This window comes from Podarcis filfolensis, assembly GCF_964270895.1.
Source record: "Podarcis filfolensis genome assembly, chromosome: 4".
NCBI lineage: Eukaryota > Metazoa > Chordata > Lepidosauria > Squamata > Lacertidae > Podarcis > Podarcis filfolensis.
Genome location: NC_139607.1, coordinates 9725606 through 9743920, shown reverse-complemented (window position 1 = coordinate 9743920; position 18315 = coordinate 9725606). Strand labels below are relative to the sequence as shown.

Below are 18315 nucleotides of genomic sequence, written 5' to 3'. Positions count from 1 at the left end.
AAACCACAGAGCCTAGGACTTGCCAGTCAGAAGGTCGGCGGTTCAAATCCCCACGACGGGGTGAGCTCCCGTTGCTCGGTCCAAGCTCCTTCCCACCTAGCAGTTCGGAAGCATGTCAAGTGCAAGTAGATAAATAGGTACTGCTCTGGTGGGAAGGTAAACGGTATTTCCGTGCGCTGCTCTGGTTCGCCAGAAGCGGCTTAGTCATGCTGGCCACATGACCCAGAAGCCGTACGCCAGCTCCCTCAGCCAATAAAGCGAGATGAGCGCCGCAATCCCAGAGTTGGTCATGATTGCACCTAATGGTCAGGGGTCCCTTGACCTTTACCTTTTATCCCTTTCCACACCACAATTTTCTCCATGTCTGCAGGGAGCCTAATATATAGTGTCCGGTTAAAAGAAGACGACGGCGCCCTCGTACCTTTGGCAGTGTGGAAAAGAGGGAATTTCAGCAAGGGTACTTCTCACGACAATTGCATCTTGCCCTCTTTTCCGTGTGGCCAGCCTAGATTCCCCCTCTCCCTGTAGATCAGGTGTGGGGAACCAACACTTGGCTCTCTAGATGTTGCTGAAATACAAACTCTAACATTCCTAGCCATTGGCCATGCTTGCTGGGCCTGTTGGGAGTTGTAGTTCAGCATCTGGAGGGTCAAAGATCCCCTGACCACTGGTCCTGCCAGCTAAGGATGATGGAAGTTGTAGTCCAGCAACAGCTGGAGACCCAAGTTTGGGAAACCCTGGTCTAGGCCCAGTGTTTGTAAAATCCATTGGTTGGACTATCTGCTTCCCTGATCACTTGACCCAGATCTTTGCTATTGGGATTCCTTCCTGGTAGTCCTTGCAAAATGTTTGAAATGGCACTCCCCTCTGCGATTGAATTATGTGGCTCTGATGACATCTCTGTACATAAATCAGCTTCCATTACACTCTTCCACCTGGTCTTTCTCAAGTGACTTACATACTAGAGTACGAATTACGTACGCCTGCTGCTTCTGAGCTTTTTGAAAAGAGCCATACTGTTGCAAAATAAAGCAGAATGCTAATAAAAATGTCCATATCATGAGACTACGTGGAAGGCATGTCCACACATGGAACAATCTGAAATGCTCTTGGACAAAGTATGCACGTCTTTTGATGACATTGCCTGATGTAGCTGTTCATGTATATCTAAGTGTATTGTTACTCGTTTTGTTAACAAAAATGTTTGCGATAAAAAGGTTTTTTTTAAGAGCCACACCCTTCATTCTGCATGTAGGTGCCCTTCTGTTTCAGAAATAGGATTTCTTCCAACCTTAACTTGAGTGAGTAAGCATTTGAACATATGTCCTTATAATTTAGTCTTTTGTTCTGAGCTAGTTTGGTGGTGGTGGTTGTTTATAGATTTAATAATAATAATCAAAATAATTTATTATTTATACTCCACCCATCTGGCTGGGTTTCCCTAGCCACTCTTGGCAGCTTCCAACAAAATATTAAAATACAATAGTCTATTAAACATTATGGAGCAGGAACCGGCAAGCCACTCCAATATCCCTGCCAAGAAAACTCCATGGACAAAGACAACAGGCATATAAAAGAGTGCCTGGCGTGCTCTGGTCCATGGGGTCACGACTAAACGACTAAACAACAACAATTAAACATTAAAGGCTTCCCTAAACAGGGCTGCCTTCAGATGTCTTCTAAAAGTCTGGTAGTTGTTTTTCTCTTTGACCTCTAGTGGGAAGGCATTCCACAGGGCGGGTGCCACTACCAAGAAGGCCCTCTGCCTGGTTCCCTGCAATCTCACTTATTGCAATGAGGGAACCACCAGAATTCCTTCAGAGCTGGACCTCAGGGTCCCTGTGATCGATGGGGGTGGAGACGCTCCTTCAGGTATCCTGGGTCGAGGCCGTTTAGGGCTTTCAAAGTCAGCACCAACACTTTGAATTGTGCTTGGAAACGTACTGGGAGCCAATGTAGGTCTTTCAAGATTGGTGTTATGTTAAAGATACTTCTAGTGGTGAATGATACCCCACAATTTGGAGTGGCACATCTCGTAGGGCTTGAACTGATAAAGCAAGTGGATACGCAGTGGTGCAAAAACAGGGAGGAAAGCTGTGATAGCTTGCAGACTGTGTAGGATCAACCTTGCTTTGAGGGACAACTGAAAGTCATGGTGATGTAATGGGATTTAATGGGCCCATTGGGATTAAGAATTAACTTTCTCTTGGCAGTACTAATTAAGTCAACGATTGGCATGTAGAAACAATAGTGTGAAGAACAGAGGGCTTCTGTATTTCAAGGATCCAGGCAGGATACGATGGGCAGTGTTGTAGCCCTGGATAGACTGTGTATTTTGGGAGGGGAAAATCAATCCAGGATCTGTTTTTAAAAGGTGGAAATACACTGTCCAACTTTACAGCAAAGCTTCTCTGCCATATATTTGAAGCCAAAATAAAATAAAATGGTGATTAATCATGGAACGCCTGCAAGTCAGGTTAAGAATTCAGTGGTTTATGTGCGTGTTTGGTTCTGTTTAGGATGTAGTCAACTTCATTTGCTGAAAAAGAAAATGCAGTCCTCTGCACGCATACTTGCGAGTAAGTCCTGCTCAACTCATTAGGAGTTTCTTTTGATTCAAGATGTGTAAGGCTGAGCTGCCAGAGTTGGAGCGGGATTCTTTCCGTTATTTGTGGCTGTGACTTCAACAACAGCTTGATGTGCAGAAATTATTTGGTGATGTTTCGTTCCGTACAGAGAAAATGTTGACCTGCTGATTTCTGGACATCTCATTGCATGCAGAAGCACTTGAGCAGCTGGCCTTGTTTACTGAATCATTTGGCCACCCCTGTATGTTGGGTAGCTTAATTGCTTCCGTCATCTTGCTGCTTAAGAGCTGAACTAGAAAACTTCCCATATGGTTTAAATACTTTTTCTGTTTGTAGTTTCCATCCTATAGTAGTACCCTTGAAATAGCAGCTCTGAGAATGTGTTCTGCCTTACTCTCCTTCGGATACAACATCCTTTGCTTTCTGGCTTTTTTTACCATGGCAGCTTGTGCTGTATTTCAGTTTGTAACCAGATACAGAATAAAACGTTTAGCTAAAATAAGTTTTCATAGCTCTGGTTCTTTTTCTGCAGCCTTGGAATGATTTATCATAAATACCGTATTTTTCGCCCTATAGGACGCACTTTTTCCCCTCCAAAAATGAAGGGGAAATGTGTGTGCGTCCTATGGGGCGAATGCAGGCTTTCGCTGAAGCCTGCAGAGCGAGAGGGGTCGGTGCGCACTGACCCCTCTCGCTCTCCAGGCTTCAGGAAGCTATCCGCAAGCCTTGTAAGCCCGGCGGGAGGTCCCACGGGCTCGCAAGGCTTGCGGGCAGCAGCCTGCAGCCCAAAAGCTTGGGGGATAGCGGGGAGGCGGAGCGCCGCCACCCCGCTATTCCCCGACCTGATCTGGAGGCTGGCGGGGGGGGGGGAGAAGCAAGCTTGCTTCTCCCCCCCCACCAGCCCCACAAACTCGGGGGACAGCAGGGCAAGCAGCTGCCCCACGGAGGCTAGAGAGGCTGTCCCTGAAGGCAGAAGAGGGAGATGGAGCGCTCCGTCTCCGTCTTCTAGCTTGGGGATGGCTGCGCAAACCTGGGGGGGGGAATAAAATTTTTTTCCTTGATTTCCCCCCCAAAAAACTAGGTGCGTCCTATGGGCCGGTGCATTCTATAGGGCGAAAAATACGGTAAGTCTAGCCGAGGGCACATTTAAAGAGGCAAATGCAACTTTTCACATTTCTGGAAACTTGTGGTTAGATATCCTTGTTTGTAATAAATATAGAAAAGGGGCCTTGTACGTTTTCCTTTATGTGATTGGGAGTAATGTCAAGGTTTGGGTCTCAATTTTGGCAATATTTAACTAGTACTGGCTTTTCAGGAAGTAACATTAGTATGAACAAACCTGAAAGGGAATAAAATAAAGCTAAGCATTTCTGTTTTCCCTCAGCAAATGAGTGAAATCAAAGCAAGTTTTGCAATGACTAGTTTCTTCCTTTTTAGTGATAGAAATGATAGAAATATAGCTGCTTCAGTGGCAACTCTTTCTCACTCTGAGAGTACCTAACTGCATCTTTCTTACATCTGGAGTTGGTGTCATTGCAAGTGCCATGTTTAATGCTGTTATAGCCCCTGTTAATGGGAGGTAAAGGAAAAACATTTAAATTTAGCCATCCCTTTTATATGGTGCTCTTTTTTGGAGCGGTGCTGGCTTCAGAAACTTTTGGGGAACGCTTCGTATATAAAGTTGTCTCACGAGGAACCTGGCCCCAGGGACCAAGCTTGCACATCTTGCTTTGGATTCTGGGAAGTGTTTCAAGCCAGGTTACCAGATTTTTTTCAAAGAATCTGGGAACACTTTAAAAAAGAGAGAGAGAGAAAAAAAGTTATTCAAAAAAGAAGTAGTAATATCTTCTCTTCTGTGGTCTCCTCTGTTGCGTGGCCTTCCTCTGGGCCCTGGCCTGCTCTCTTGGAGCACTAGCTGCCATGGAGTAGGCTGGAGTCGGTCCTGGGCTCGGCCACGTGCCCTTGCCTTCCCGGTGCTCTCCTGCCTCTCCTCCTCAGTGGTGGTGACACAACAAGTTTGGGCCCCCCCCTCTTTTTTCTCTTTCCTCTTTCTCTCTCTTCCTTCTCCTTCTCCACTCCTCCTTCTCCCTGCGTCGGCTCCAGGGTTTTCCTGGCTCTGGAGCACCGCTGGGCAGGTGGCCGGGCGCTCTCACTCCCGGCTCGATTTGGGTCGCGGGGTGGGGTGGGTCAGCGGTTCCCTCAGTTGACGCATCAGGCCCCCCCGGTTTCCCCTTGGCATTGGCGGCGGCAGCAGCAGTCTCAGCAGCCCAGAGCCAGCCTGGTAGCGCAGTTGTCTCTGGCTAGCTTCAGGAGCGGTTCGCTGCTGTGGCGCCTGCCATTTTGCCTCGCTGGAAGTCCCCATACAATGTGTCTTGTGCCGTTGAACCAACATTCATTCCCTACTAATAAATCTACATCTACAACACTTAAAATAGAAATCCAGGGACATTAAATGAAATTCGGGGACATTCCAGGGATGGATTTTGTCCAGGGACAGATTTGTAAATCTGGGGACCTTTCGTGGGAAACGGGGACGTCTGGTAACCCTAGTTTGAAGTGCACACTCAGTTTATGCAGTGCATTGTCCTGGCTTGTTGGGGCTGTCTATCACATTGCATGACCTGTGGGAGGGACGCGTTGTAGGGGAAGATCTCTAACAAAGCTGTGCCTTGCAGAACTTTATCTGGTGCTCTTGGTCCTATCCGAGGCTTCTCAATGAAAATCTTCCTCTGAATATGCCTTGAGCACCGCTGTTCTAAACTACAATCTTCAAAAATTTACTAATATGGTAAACAAGATTTTGCGAGCCACCAAGTCTCCAAACACCAGAGATCTAGGATTTATCAAAGCATGCAGTAGCTGTTCATCATTCTTCTCCCTGTTTAGTTACTGGGGAAGGGAAGAAATGTGAATACAGGCAGCTTAATGGGCTTCTGCTGACACTTTCATGTCAGTAGCATTACTCTAGGGTAACGTGCAAAGGTTAATGGATTTTATGCCTAATCGTTGCAGGCAGCATGTTCAAGTCTGCTGTGTAGCCCAGTGTTTGTTCTATAGCTGTAGCACTAATTGGAATCTGTATGCCACCCTGATGGGCACTCCTTGAATTACGTGTTCTGTACCCTGGCAATAACCCCTTCATGCAAAAGGTCTAAGTTTTTTAAGTAGCTAAAGCCTCTGCAGACCTCTTGAGTTCAATGGAATTCTGTGCGTATAATAAGTCTTATGTTGATGCTTCAGCCACGGACCAAGCTGAAATTGATAAGGGGTGTGTAGGTGGAGGAAATAAACCTAGTGTGTAGCTGCAAGTAGGTAAATCAGTGGTGAGATTGTGTATTGTTCACGAATTACTGTCATGGCATCCTTGGTTCCATCAGGATCTACGACCAGACATGGTTTAGCAGCTGCAGTTGGAAGAGGAGGAGAAGCAGATTTGGAAGACTTGAAGCAGGTTGGCACCATACACACCAACTCTGTGGGACTGAGGGCAGCTTACCCCCCTCCCCCAAGTATGTGAGGAAGGGGCAGAGTCCCCCCCCAATCTTGAGGGGGCTCACCTTAAGAAACTTTAGTATAATCAGTCAAATGGCTTCAGACAGAGTGGACTGGATATTTTCCCCCCCTAACAAAAACAGAGATTTGAGGACAAAGCCTATCAACTATACCATGGCGTAAATCAGGCACTGAAAATATTTGAAAGCAGTAGGGGAGCATTTCAGTATCCCAGGCCGCTTCTGTAGCAGACTTTAAAATTGTCAAAAGTTTCTAAAGTTACTAAGTCGGACTTCCTCAGCGGATAGGCCCTGTGGTTCTTGGTTTGAACAGAGACTAGAAATGGCCTCTGCTGAAAGTAATTGTGACTCTTAAAGCATATTAGACTATTCACTTTGCTATGCTTATTTCCCACTAGTGGATCTGGAATGGGTCACCCACGCTGACCGAATCTTGGATACATCTTGGTTTGAACCTGTTTTTGTTTGTGTTTAGTAGTAGGCACGTCACATTACAATATGATCTGTTGAATTGCTTGGCCTTGCTGGTTTCTTTATTTCACAAATGTGATTTTTTAAAAATAAAAAAAATCTGCAATCAATATGGATACTCTCTGTCCCATCAATGTGAGAGGACTGACTCACCTAAGCCAACGCCCCTACAGTCTTGAAGATCCATCAAAACTGTTCTAGAAATAAAGCAGCTGATGTTCTTCTTGGCACGCACCTAAGGCAGTGGATCTCAGCCCATAATACACTTGCTTAGTCTTGAGCTGCTGCAACACTTTGTTATTCCTGGCATGGGCAAATGCCAGGATCCAAGGAGTGTGCCAAGGAACTCTGCCTGCCTCAGGAGGTTTTGGATGACTTCTTCTCAAGCAACCTCCTGTTCTCCACCCCTACCCCACTCCCAATCCTATGCAGCATGGACCACTTATGGGACTCGAGAGAATTAATAGAAGCACTTCACTCTGTAAACTGGAGAACCATTTATTCAAAATGGCGGACGTTAGGTAAAGCTGAGGAGTGTCACGAGTAGCTCTTCCATCAAGACCAAAGTACTAAGAAAAAGTTTTGCTTGCTTAATTCTGTACACCAGGCTGCTGTTAAAGACCAATGATTTTTACAAATTTGAGCAAGGTATTAACACAAGCCCTGTGTACCTCATAGAGCATCCATTCTCTGCAAGGACCAATTTTCTTGAAAATAAATAGTTCACCCTGTCTAAACTAAATAATACTGCTTTGATGCAGATGAGAATGTTCTGAATAAACGTTGACACTTTGCTGTAGCCGCAGTCTAAAGCTGGTCAGATCGGTTTTGCCCTCATCTTCTCCTCTTCCATTTTACTGCCATATATGAAAATATATGTTCAGTTATTATGTAAACCTGAGTGTTTTATTGCTTGTGGTCTAGATGAGGAAGGAAAGTAGACCACATAATTGCAAAACGCTGTTGGTTTATTAAGCCTCGTAACTTTACTTGGGAAGGAACTCTTTTCTTCAGGGAATGAACGGAATTACAGTGTTTACAGTGCAGTTTCTTGCAATATGTTAATTTCCAAGAATAACTCGTTTTGACGTGTGGCAAAATAGAGGCTCCTCAGCACTGACATTGGAGTGACCTTAAGGAAAGGCACTAATAAGCTCTTAAGCTTTACTGAAAATGGTGGGATATAATTATCAAAACATCTCTTTTGTACAAGGGTGAGGAAGCCACAACCCGCAGACGTAAGTTGGCCCAGCAGACGTCCCCATTTGACCTGTGAGTCTGTTTCTTCCCAACCGTGGATCCGTACCACATCCTTGACATCACATAAGACATTGGGTGGGAGGCAGGTATAGGTGCAGCCTTCACTTTGAAGAGCGTTTCCTAGTGGTTTCAAAGGCGATGTCTCTCAGCCAGTGCTAGAAATTCCCCAGGCATGAGGCCTGTTTTACAGCTGGTGCTGGTCCAGTTTCAACCACATGGAGATCTCTGGATGCCAAGATTGCAATGAGATCTCCACCTGGCTGGCCCCTCCAGCTTTCTTAAGCAGGTAAGCAGAAGAGCTCATATATTGCATTTAAATCCCAACTTTTCCTCCAAGAACTACATGGTTCATCCCCTCCTCAGTTTATCCCTACAATGACCCTGTCAGGGAGGTTAAGAGGCTGTGACTGACTCCATCTGAAATATTTTCCTTGAAGCTTGAATTTGTTTTATTCTGGATTGCTTTACTTGATGTTTTAATGTGTTGTAAAACACGGAGAGATTCCCCCCCTTTAAAATATAAAGTGGTATAGGAATGAAAGTAATAATAATACAGTGGTACCTTGGTTTTTGAACGTAACCCGTTCCAGAAGACCGTTTGAATTCCGAAACGTTTGAAAACCGAGGTGCAAAGGGCGGCCTGCAGAAAACTGGAAAAAATAACAGGTACATGCAGCAAAAGCCGTTCGACTTCCAAGGCACATTGGAAAATGGAAGCATTTACTTCTGGGTTTTTGATGTTTGAAAACCAAAACATCCAGCTTCCAAGATGTTCGAAAACCAAGGTACCACTGTAATAAGAATAAATTTCATGATTGCAACAATGGCACCTAGACATTCCTTTGTGGCAACCGTAACCAAGGTTTAAGGCGCCATTTGGCGATTAGCTTCTAGATCTGAGTTTCTAACACTGCTTTGAAGTGTGTTTTCAAGTAGTTTCTCTTGAAACTGCTTTGAAGCACACTTCAGAATGAAGGCCAAGTTTAGTATTAGATTGTTAATGCAGGAATTACGGAGAAGACATTGTCGTTTTAAGGACTTCATGACGACAAAGTACTGTATATGACAATAGATGTGTCCTTTTATAGCTTGACATTTTTCTGACTTACTAGATTTATCCTTTTGGTAAGTTTCTTTGGTGGCGTTAACAGCTTATTTTGCTTATGTTTAATATATTCCTTGTTAATGCTGTAACGATGTGTGAAAGAAAGAAATAACTGGTGTGTGTTTTTATATTCCTTGCTAAGGAAAGGAACATTTTGATCTTCCCTTTCCCTTTCGCTCAATTGACTTCATTAGCCTCAGTGATGTAATCCATGTAAATTTAATTATATACTTATGTGAACCCCGTTTGGCTGAAATCACTCTGTGATTAATTCAGCACTTTGTGTTGAAAACTCATGATATTATAGCTACCACCAATAGAAGCAATGGCACCAGCCAGGACTGAAAAAAGCTGTGCTTAAGGAAATAGTTCTATCAAGTGCTATTTTTCTAGAAAAAAGAGGGGCCGGAACAAACCCTTGTTCTCTTAATAATGGTAATGGCGTCCACCTAAGAGGTGCCAAAACTGTCAGAGAAAAAGCCCCGGTTCTACCCTATCAGATTGCTATTGAATAAAATTGAAACTAGATGTCATTGGTTTTTTGGTTTTTTGTACAGCCCTGGTTGAGAGCAGGATGTTTCAAAAGCAAAATCTGGGTGATTGTTTAAGCAAAGCAGCTAGTGTTGAAGTGGGAGATGTTATTATCAAATGTTGTGTAGAAGCAACGAAACTTTAATCCTGGTTTCTGTTCTGACAAAGAAAACACTTGAGGAATATTTGGCCTTCAGAGTTTAACGGTCAGTTTTCCGCTTGGTCATTCAAAAATGTCAGGATCCCGTTGCCTTTTGCCCTAGAAGTTGTTGTCTTTTACAGTTCTTTTCCCAGAAGTGATGTTGCTTTAAAAATAAAAAAAGGAAGTGATTGATGAAAGTTAAATGGCTGTTGATGGGAAAACTAATTAACCTTATATAGTTCAGTTCTTGTTAGTAGGAGAAAACGTTAAGACTCCGAAGAGCAATAAATCAGATTAATTATCCTGCTGGATGCAGGCATTTGAGGCCAAGAACCAAATCATCTTGATGTGGGAATTGTATGAGTAACTTGGTTGAAAGTTGGCTTCATAAGTTATGAAGCGGGGTGCTTTGTGTATTTGCAAGATGGATTAAATGTAATGGCTGGGATCCAAACAGTTGCATTAGGCGTGCCCAAGAGCTTTGACATGCGCAGTAGGATTTTGCATTATTTTCTCACAGTAACCTGCAATCCCATTTTGCAAATGCCTTCAAAACTTGCTTTGGTTCCTAAAGCAGTTTGTTCAGTGGCAAAGAGGACCAAAAAAAATTGGCCAAATTCAAGCCTTGAGTCCTATTAGGCACTCAGAATAGTTATCTGGGTTTCAGACAGTATTAGGCAGCAGAGCAATAGGTCCTGCTGGTCGTTTTAGTCAGTTCCATGTTCCGATTTAGGTTCTTTCCTCTTCAAGACTCACAAAGCTTGAAAACATTAACTTATTAAATGCGCAACACGTGTTACATGGATGCAAAAAGGAGGAGGTTTCACTGTTCCATAAATGTGCAAAGGATAATTGCCACGAGAAAATGAGCAGCAGAAAAACACACACCTCTAATTCACTGCTCACTAATGCTTGAATTAGACCTTTTGGGATGTACACAGTGGTACCTTGCTTCTCAAACGCCTTGGTTCTCAAACTACTTGGAACCCAAACACTGCAAACCTGGAAGTAAGTGTTCCGGTTTGTGAACTTTTTCAGAAGCCAAACGTGCTCCGTTCTGAGTCTTACACTTCTGTTTTGAGTACCACACTTCCGTTTTGAGTGTTACACTGAGATCTGTCTGTTTTTGCTATTTATTTTGCATTTTTGTTTTTGTGGCTCTTTTTGTTTTTTTTGTGTGACTGTGTGGAACCCAGTTCAGCGATTGATTGATTGATTGATTGTGTGACTGCAGTCCATTGTTTATTGCTTTCATATTATGGATCAATTGTCTCATCAGATAGTAAAATTCATATTAAATTGCTGTTTTAGGGGTTGTTTTTAAAAGTCTGGAACGGATTAATCCATTTTGCATTACTTTATATGGGAAAGTGCACCTTGGTTTTGGAACGGACTTGCAGAACGGATTACGTTTGAGAACCAAGGTACCACTGTATAGCTGCAGCAGAAAACAGCAGCTTTATGTCTGTTTGTTCTGTCTTACTCTAATAATATGTCTTGACTAGTTTCCTGTTCTTATAAGTGATGAGCAGTGACACCTTGCAGCATGGAAATGTCTCTCTCTCTCTCTCTCTCTCTCTCTCTCTCTCTCACACACACACACACACACACACACACAGAGAGAGAGAGAGAGAGAGAGAGAGAGAGAGAGAGAGATGCTGTTTTGCTGTGGTGTTTGGTTCTGACTTAAATTGCAGCATGCAGCTGTGATAATGATTTCTTCATAATACCTTCTGTAAGTCCTACACGGGCTGTTGGTGGAATGCATTTTTTCACTTGCAGAAATATCTTTTTTATTTTCTTAAGGACCCTCCTGTTCCTTTGGGAGCACTCAGTTCACTAAAGTTGTTAGTGAGGTTTTGGATCAGGCCCAATCCTACAAATGGAAGAGAGCACCCATCTCTGATCCAGGTAGTGCAGAGAGGCCTAGTTTTCCCCGTGATAATAAACCCATGCCCAGTGTGTACCACTTCTGACTGCAAGCCCTGCTTGGAGTCCCTTTAATAATTTAATAATAATAACAATTAATTTAGTTTTCCCTGTGATAATAAACCCATGCCCAGGGTGTACCACTTCTGACTTCAAGCCCTGCTTGGAGTCCCTTTAATAATTTAATAATAATAATTTTATTATTTGTACCTTGCCCATCTGACTGGGTTGCCCCAGCCACTCCCAATTTCTCAATCTTAAAATCAGTTCTTAGTGTTACTACAGGAAATCTGCCTTAAAAAATAAAAATTCTCATGCAAACTCATGCCTTTCAGTGTGAATTTCTCTTGACAAACACATTTTTTGTTCTGTTATTCTTAATAGAGACATTTTTAGAATGCCGATTTCCTAATATAATACATTTTCTTGTGATTTTTCACTAACATTTCACCAATGTATGCAATCTTATGTACACTCGTACAGGGGTACCCAGCATGGTGGCTGTCGTGGACTACAACTCCTATCAGCCCCAGCCAGCACAGCCACTGATTGAGGATGATGGGATTTGTAGTCTGAAACATCTGGAGGGCACCATGCTGGATACCACTGCCCAAGTATATGCCTTTTTGTACATATTACGTGACTGGAGAACTGCATTGCAAAATTCAGAGAAGTGCATATTTATAAAGATGTGACTGTGCTTTGGTTCAGAGATTGTTTTGGAAAGTGCAGATCTGCTAGGTTTGTCTTTAAATGTGAGTTTACTGTCCCCAATCCCTATGTGCTAGTTTCTCTGCAAAGCATTTTCTACTTCTCATGAGAACTCATCTCTCTGGAATTGAATGGCCTGAGTTATGCTCTTGGGACGCGGGTCGCACTGTGGGTTAAACCACAGAGCCTAGGACTTGCCGATCAGAAGGTCGGCGGTTCGAATCCCCGCGACAGGGTGAGCTCCCGTTGCTCGGTCTCTGCTCCTGCCAACATAGCAGTTCAAAAGCACGTCAAAGTGCAAGTAGATAAATAGGTACCGCTCCGGCGGGAAGGTAAACGGCATTTCCGTGCGCTGCTCTGGTTCGCCAGAAGTGGCTTAGTCATGCTGGCCATATGACCCGGAAGCTGTACGCTGGCTCCCTCGGCCAGTAAAACGAGATGAGCGCTGCAACCCCAGAGTCGGCCACGACTAGACCTAATGGTCAGGGGTCCCTTTACCGTTAAGTTATGCTCTTAAATGTATGAGATCCTTGATCATTCTTTAGCTGGGAAGTGATTGTTCCATACTGTTAGTACATAAACCTTCAGTTAGTCAGTGGCCGTATCCCGCAGTTGAATTGCTTGGGGCGGCAGTTGGTGGAAAAATTTGGGGTTCACTGAAGGACACCACGACCTGCCAGGGGGTTTATGCAGGAAAAACCTTTTGGAGGCAGGAACCTCTTGGAACTGGAAACAACCTGCATTCCTATAGTATCCATTAATTGAAGCTCCACTGCACATACCTGTATTTTTTTAAAATCTGGAGACGAGCCAGAACAGCCAGTCTTTCAAGGCCACAGATAAAATCACCTTTATTAAAATGTGTGCAAGACAAGTTCTTGCAGACCTAACTCTGTAGACGGCTATGCCCACATTCCTACTTTGGGTTATGCAGAGGGCAGCGTTTTAAAGTACGTCAGACACAAATTGCTAGGTAAACAGAAATGCTTTGCCCAACGGTTCATATTGCTAGGACTGGGTTCGGAAATAAAGCTGAAATAAACAGGAAACTGTACCAGGGACTGCGCTCGCCTAGAGGGCTTGTGTGTGTCTTAACTCTGGCCTGCTTGTTTATTGAACTTAAGATGAAGAAATCTACCTCAGAATTAAAATACTCAGAATTAAAATGCACCAGTTGTGTTTTGAGGAGTCCTCTTTAAAAATGAGTGAACAGGATGACAATATCAGGGGTTGGTGTGGAAGCAAAAGAAGTTATATGCCCATAAAGGAAGCAAATGTGTTGGATATCTTGGTTTCGTGAGGGTTATGCTTTGTCACTCAGTTATATTTTGGACATGAAGTTCTTCTCCCTTTACTTCTTACGTCTTGTCTTCAATAATTGCTGCCAACACAAGTATAATTTTAATGGATTTCTAGCAGGTGTTCAGGGTTGTGTGTTGTAATATAGCAGCCTCTTCAAAAGATCATTACGAGGGAGGAAGTCTGTGTTGATGTGGTAGTGGAACATTAAGTTTTCAAATATAGATGCAGAGCTCAGAAAATGAGAAGTAATATTGATTGCAAAAGCTGAGGCTGGCCTATTTTCCTCCTAAACAGAAGCAGAAATGTTTTCACCATAGACATTCTGGAATGTGGTTTTGTGGAGAATAACGGCTGATAGAGAATCTGTGCTAGAGATGTGTAGTTCATTTGTTAATTATGAAGGATAAACTTGCTATTTATCAGGCTACATGGGGACGGGACATTTGCGCATTGTGCCACAAACATTCACACTTCAAGAAAGATCTTGAGGTTGGGGGTGATATCCTTATGTAATTGTATATACTTGTACTGTTATGAGTTTGTGGGTGTTTCTGTGTTTCACATGATTCCAGATATTTATTGAAGCTTAACTGAGTAAATACAGGTGTAGCAATTCCTATCTCTGACCTAGATTTCTGCTCCTGGAGATATTTCACTTCCCAGTATACGTTGCCCGCCTGTTCTGACATATCTTGAAAAGAGCCTGCTTGCCTGGAGGTGCAGTCTGATGCACCTGGGAGAGTTGCATGCAAGTTAATATTATTCTTATGATCCACAATATATCCACCCCACTAAAACCACACTGCACCCCATAAAACTACCTCTGGAGCAATTCCCTGCACGTGGTTATTAAGCATGTCAGGAGGAAGGCTAGGCTAAATCCCTTTTCCCTGGCACAATTAGTATGCACAGTGAATGTTTTTTTTAAGTACTAAACCACTGTCATATGTGGTCCATCCTAGAGTGGTTTAGTACTTCATCGAGAGTTGGGGCTTTATGTTGCCAAAGTAAACTTGAAAATACTTGCCACAGGTGCAATAAATAAATAAAAAAGCTAGGATTTGATTTGGTGCAAGAAATACATGCAAGGATGGTTATTATGGCAGTATCCGACAGCAAGATTTAGTTGGTTGCAATGATCTCATTCCTTCAGGTTGGCATAGTATTGTGCTTTAACGTTGCAGTTGGAGTTACAAAGATGCCATATTGATAGTCATTTCCATCTGGATTCCATCCTTTGATGGGAAGAATGAAGGGTGGAAATCCATCAAAGCTGCAACAAGTCCCAGACTGACTATAAGAGTTATATTATCTGCTTCACTTGTAATGTTGGCAGACAAGTTAGAATAAAACTGCACGAGAATTTTATAATATTGCCTCCTTTCCACCTTCTCCCTCCTTTTAATGTTTGATTATATTTATCTCCTTTCTTCTTCCATATTTATGTATATCATTCCTTTCATATATATATATATTTGATGAGCACTTTAGGTCCTCTTTCACTGCTTTTTTCAAATTTGGTTTAAGGGGTATTTTGTTGTTGTTGTTTCTGGTTCTGTTATGTAAATTGCTTCGAAACACTTCGGTGTGAAAAGGGATTGACAGAATAAAGTTGTTGAGTGTTTTGTACACAGATCAGGACAAACCTCAGTGCTCATGTAATGTGAGAGGAGGGTTCAACACAAGATGCTGTAAGTAAGACAATTGTGATTTACTCTAGCTAAGGCTGATGAGAGGTTAAGAAGAGCCAATGGAGAATAATTGTTTGCCGCCACCCCAACCCCTATAAATAGGAATGGATGTGACTGGAAATTTGGCATAAATTGATGGAACTTGCACTCTCTGCACTGAACATACAAGGTCAAGAATGTATGTGCTCTGGGTCATGAACGCTTCCGCCATGTTTGAGCATTGCTTCTGTGTTCACAGTTTGCAGTTGGCCTGCATGTGTCTGTTGTAATTCCTGCATCTTGGTTCGCCTCCCTCCAGCAACTGCCCTGCTTTTTTTCAGATCAGCTTGGCCAGTAGAAAGATTCCCCTCGTGTTTACATCATCAACGTGAGTCAAGTTTGCGTTAGCAAAAGGAAGAGCCTTTATCTATGGATATTTCTTGCTCTTTCTTCCCCGGTCTCCTAAGCAAAGCTGATGTCGTACCAAAAATCCATTTGGTCCAAACCTGATGCATCAATAAAATTGATTTTTTGCTTCTCTCTCTCTCCAGCCTGCTATCTCCTACAGGTTGTGCTCTCAATAAACAGAGGCTGCTAAAGAAGCTCGGTGCCCCAATAGCTTTGAATTCAAAATCTTCTAAATTGCACCTGTCTCTTCATAGAGCAAAGTAATACATCCCTTGGCAACTGCAGTCTTGAGCAATCAATAAACCTGCTCCTTTAGATACAAAGCTTGTTTATGCTTGCTCACAGAAATAAGAATATTTTTTACCTACTTTATGTGCATCTTTATGATCAATATAATAACACTTAATGAGTAGATGGCAGACTTTCCACTTTGATCTTGGAAGCAGAGTCACGGTTGGATAATGCTTTTAAGCTGAAGTTTGAGTTAATGTTTATAAAATCATGTAATCCGAAGTGAGGGCTCTTTGCATCAGTTAGCACCATTGTCCAGTGTTTACATGAGTGTAAACAAAAATAAAGTAATAACACTTGGGTTTATGTATTTCAGAGACGCTCACATGTGAACAATTTAAGGAGAATTTTAAACATCTGTATGCATGATACAATATATTACCCATAGTTTACAATCCATCCATGTTTATACCTGCAAAATACTTAAACTTTAGTCTGCTTATGTGAGTCAGACTCCTTTAGTTTAGTTTTAATTATATAGTTTTAAGAATGCAGCTAAAAGGGCCTGTAGATAGTTAAATGCTTGACAGCATATGTGCTTCCTGTGTTTTAAATATCAGGAAACACTCTGCTTTTGAATCTGTAATGACTGTTCCTTGAAAAACCATGCAACTGTTGCTGTGAACAGAGTGTCTAAGGAAATGCCGTGAAATAGCTGCCAATTCTGTAGCAAGAGAGACTTTTTTTCCTTGCAGAGGAAGAAAGTCTTTCTAAATACAGTCCTCTTTCTGTTTCTGGGGTTCTGTAGAACTTTGAGAATGCCTTCACTGTTCTGCTGAAATGCTAATAACAAGGTACCACTTTGTTACATATGGAATAGGAGAAGCTTCTAGCTTACTAAATCTTAAGCGCTTACCTAAAAAATTCATAAAGAAAATATTCATGCAGCTAGTGTGTTATGTGTATAGCATTTCATCTTTCAGGGGAAATTTACTAGCAGAATATCTTCAGCTTTTTATATGTGAGATGTGTGGCAAAACTAATACTATTCACAGGCTTCTTCACTTGAAGTATTGTATTACTATGTATTTCCCATTTTCTGTATCCCAAATGGATATGGTGGTCAACATAAGCTTGCATCCAGTGGTGGTTTTGTGCTGCTGTAAAGCATATCCCATCAAATGAAAATTGGCTGCCCTACCTTGTCCATTCCCACCACCACCTAATATGGTTGCTTGAATTCTCCAAAAATTGTATGTATTAAAACTCCAAATGGAGAATTTTTATACTATAGGAGCATGCCATATTTTCCTTTGATAGGTCAACGCTCAAAGTACAGTGGTACCTCAGGTTAAGTACTTAATTTGTTCCGGAGGTCTGTTCTTAACCTGAAACTGTTCTTAATCTGAAGCACCACTTTAGCGAATGGGGCCTCCTGCTGCCGCCACGCTGCAGGAGCACGATTTCTGTTCTCATCCTGAAGCAAAGTTCTTAAACCGAGGTACTATTTCTGGGTTAGCAGAGTCTGTAACCTGAAGCATCTGTAACCCGAGGTACCACTGTAAATAAATGAACTATTGGGTTGTATTTTTTCTAAACCTGTGAGATCAAGCTGATGTTGAAGTTCAAGTGGAAAGTCACCTTTATAATGAACAAATTTCTTATCCATACTCAAGTCTTTGAAATTTGAAATGGTTGCACAAATTCTACTGTCATAAGAAAGGATGCTTTTTATGCTTAATAGTCATGATGGAGAATGTGGTTTCTGAGGATTCTAGGGCTTGAACACATGTGATTAGAAGTGTTGGTAGAATTGCTTAAACTGTTCTTGGCAAACCAGTTAGCCATTTTTCTGCCTGTTATAGTAATTGTAATGTGCTCTGCTAGGTGCTGTATGGTTTTTAATTATATTTTATTACTTCTTTCATTTATTTTACTGTAGTTTATTATATTTCAGTTTGCATTCCATCGAATTCAGATTGCAAATCAATAAAATGTAATATAAGAAATAAAAGAAGCAGTCAAATACAATTGTAATCAATGTAAACATGCTGCAGACTACCAGAATGAAGTTTGTGGAGTTCTAGTGGTCCATGGACCACAGTTAGAAAATTTGTGCTCTTAACCCTCTTCTCCAAGCTTGCAGTACTGGCAAATACTTCTCTAGTAGATGTCATTGTCCCCTGCCCAAACCGAAGTGTGTGTCTTTGTGGAGGGAGAGGTGATAACAGAGATGCACTCCCTGTCTTGGTTTTTCTTAGAATTTTCAGTGTGTCCTGTTCATGAATGCATGGAGCAATTGATAACTACAGAGGCATATCTGAAATCTATTTAGAATCAATGCAAAAACAGAGAGAGCATACAGTCCCTAAACCTCACGCTCTCCAGTCCAGGTAATCAGGTCATTTTATAGGTAATTGTTTGAATCTTCCATAAGATCTTCCTTATGTGTAAG

General features: G+C 42.3%; 1 protein-coding gene across 5 annotated transcripts in view; it reads left to right on the top strand.

Moving 5' to 3' along the window:
* The window catches only part of TBC1D4 (TBC1 domain family member 4), a 96005-nt gene that overhangs the window by 22867 nt on the left and 54823 nt on the right, over positions 1-18315 (top strand). The window contains exon 1 of one of the 5 annotated variants that reach the window (XM_083610417.1): positions 1090-1301. The exons of 3 other annotated variants lie outside the window; for them this stretch is intronic. The gene's annotated coding sequence lies outside the window, so the exon portion shown is untranslated. Of the gene's footprint in view, positions 1-1089; positions 1302-18315 lie in introns of those variants that run through there. One more of the 5 variants, XM_083610416.1, reaches the window with a different exon arrangement.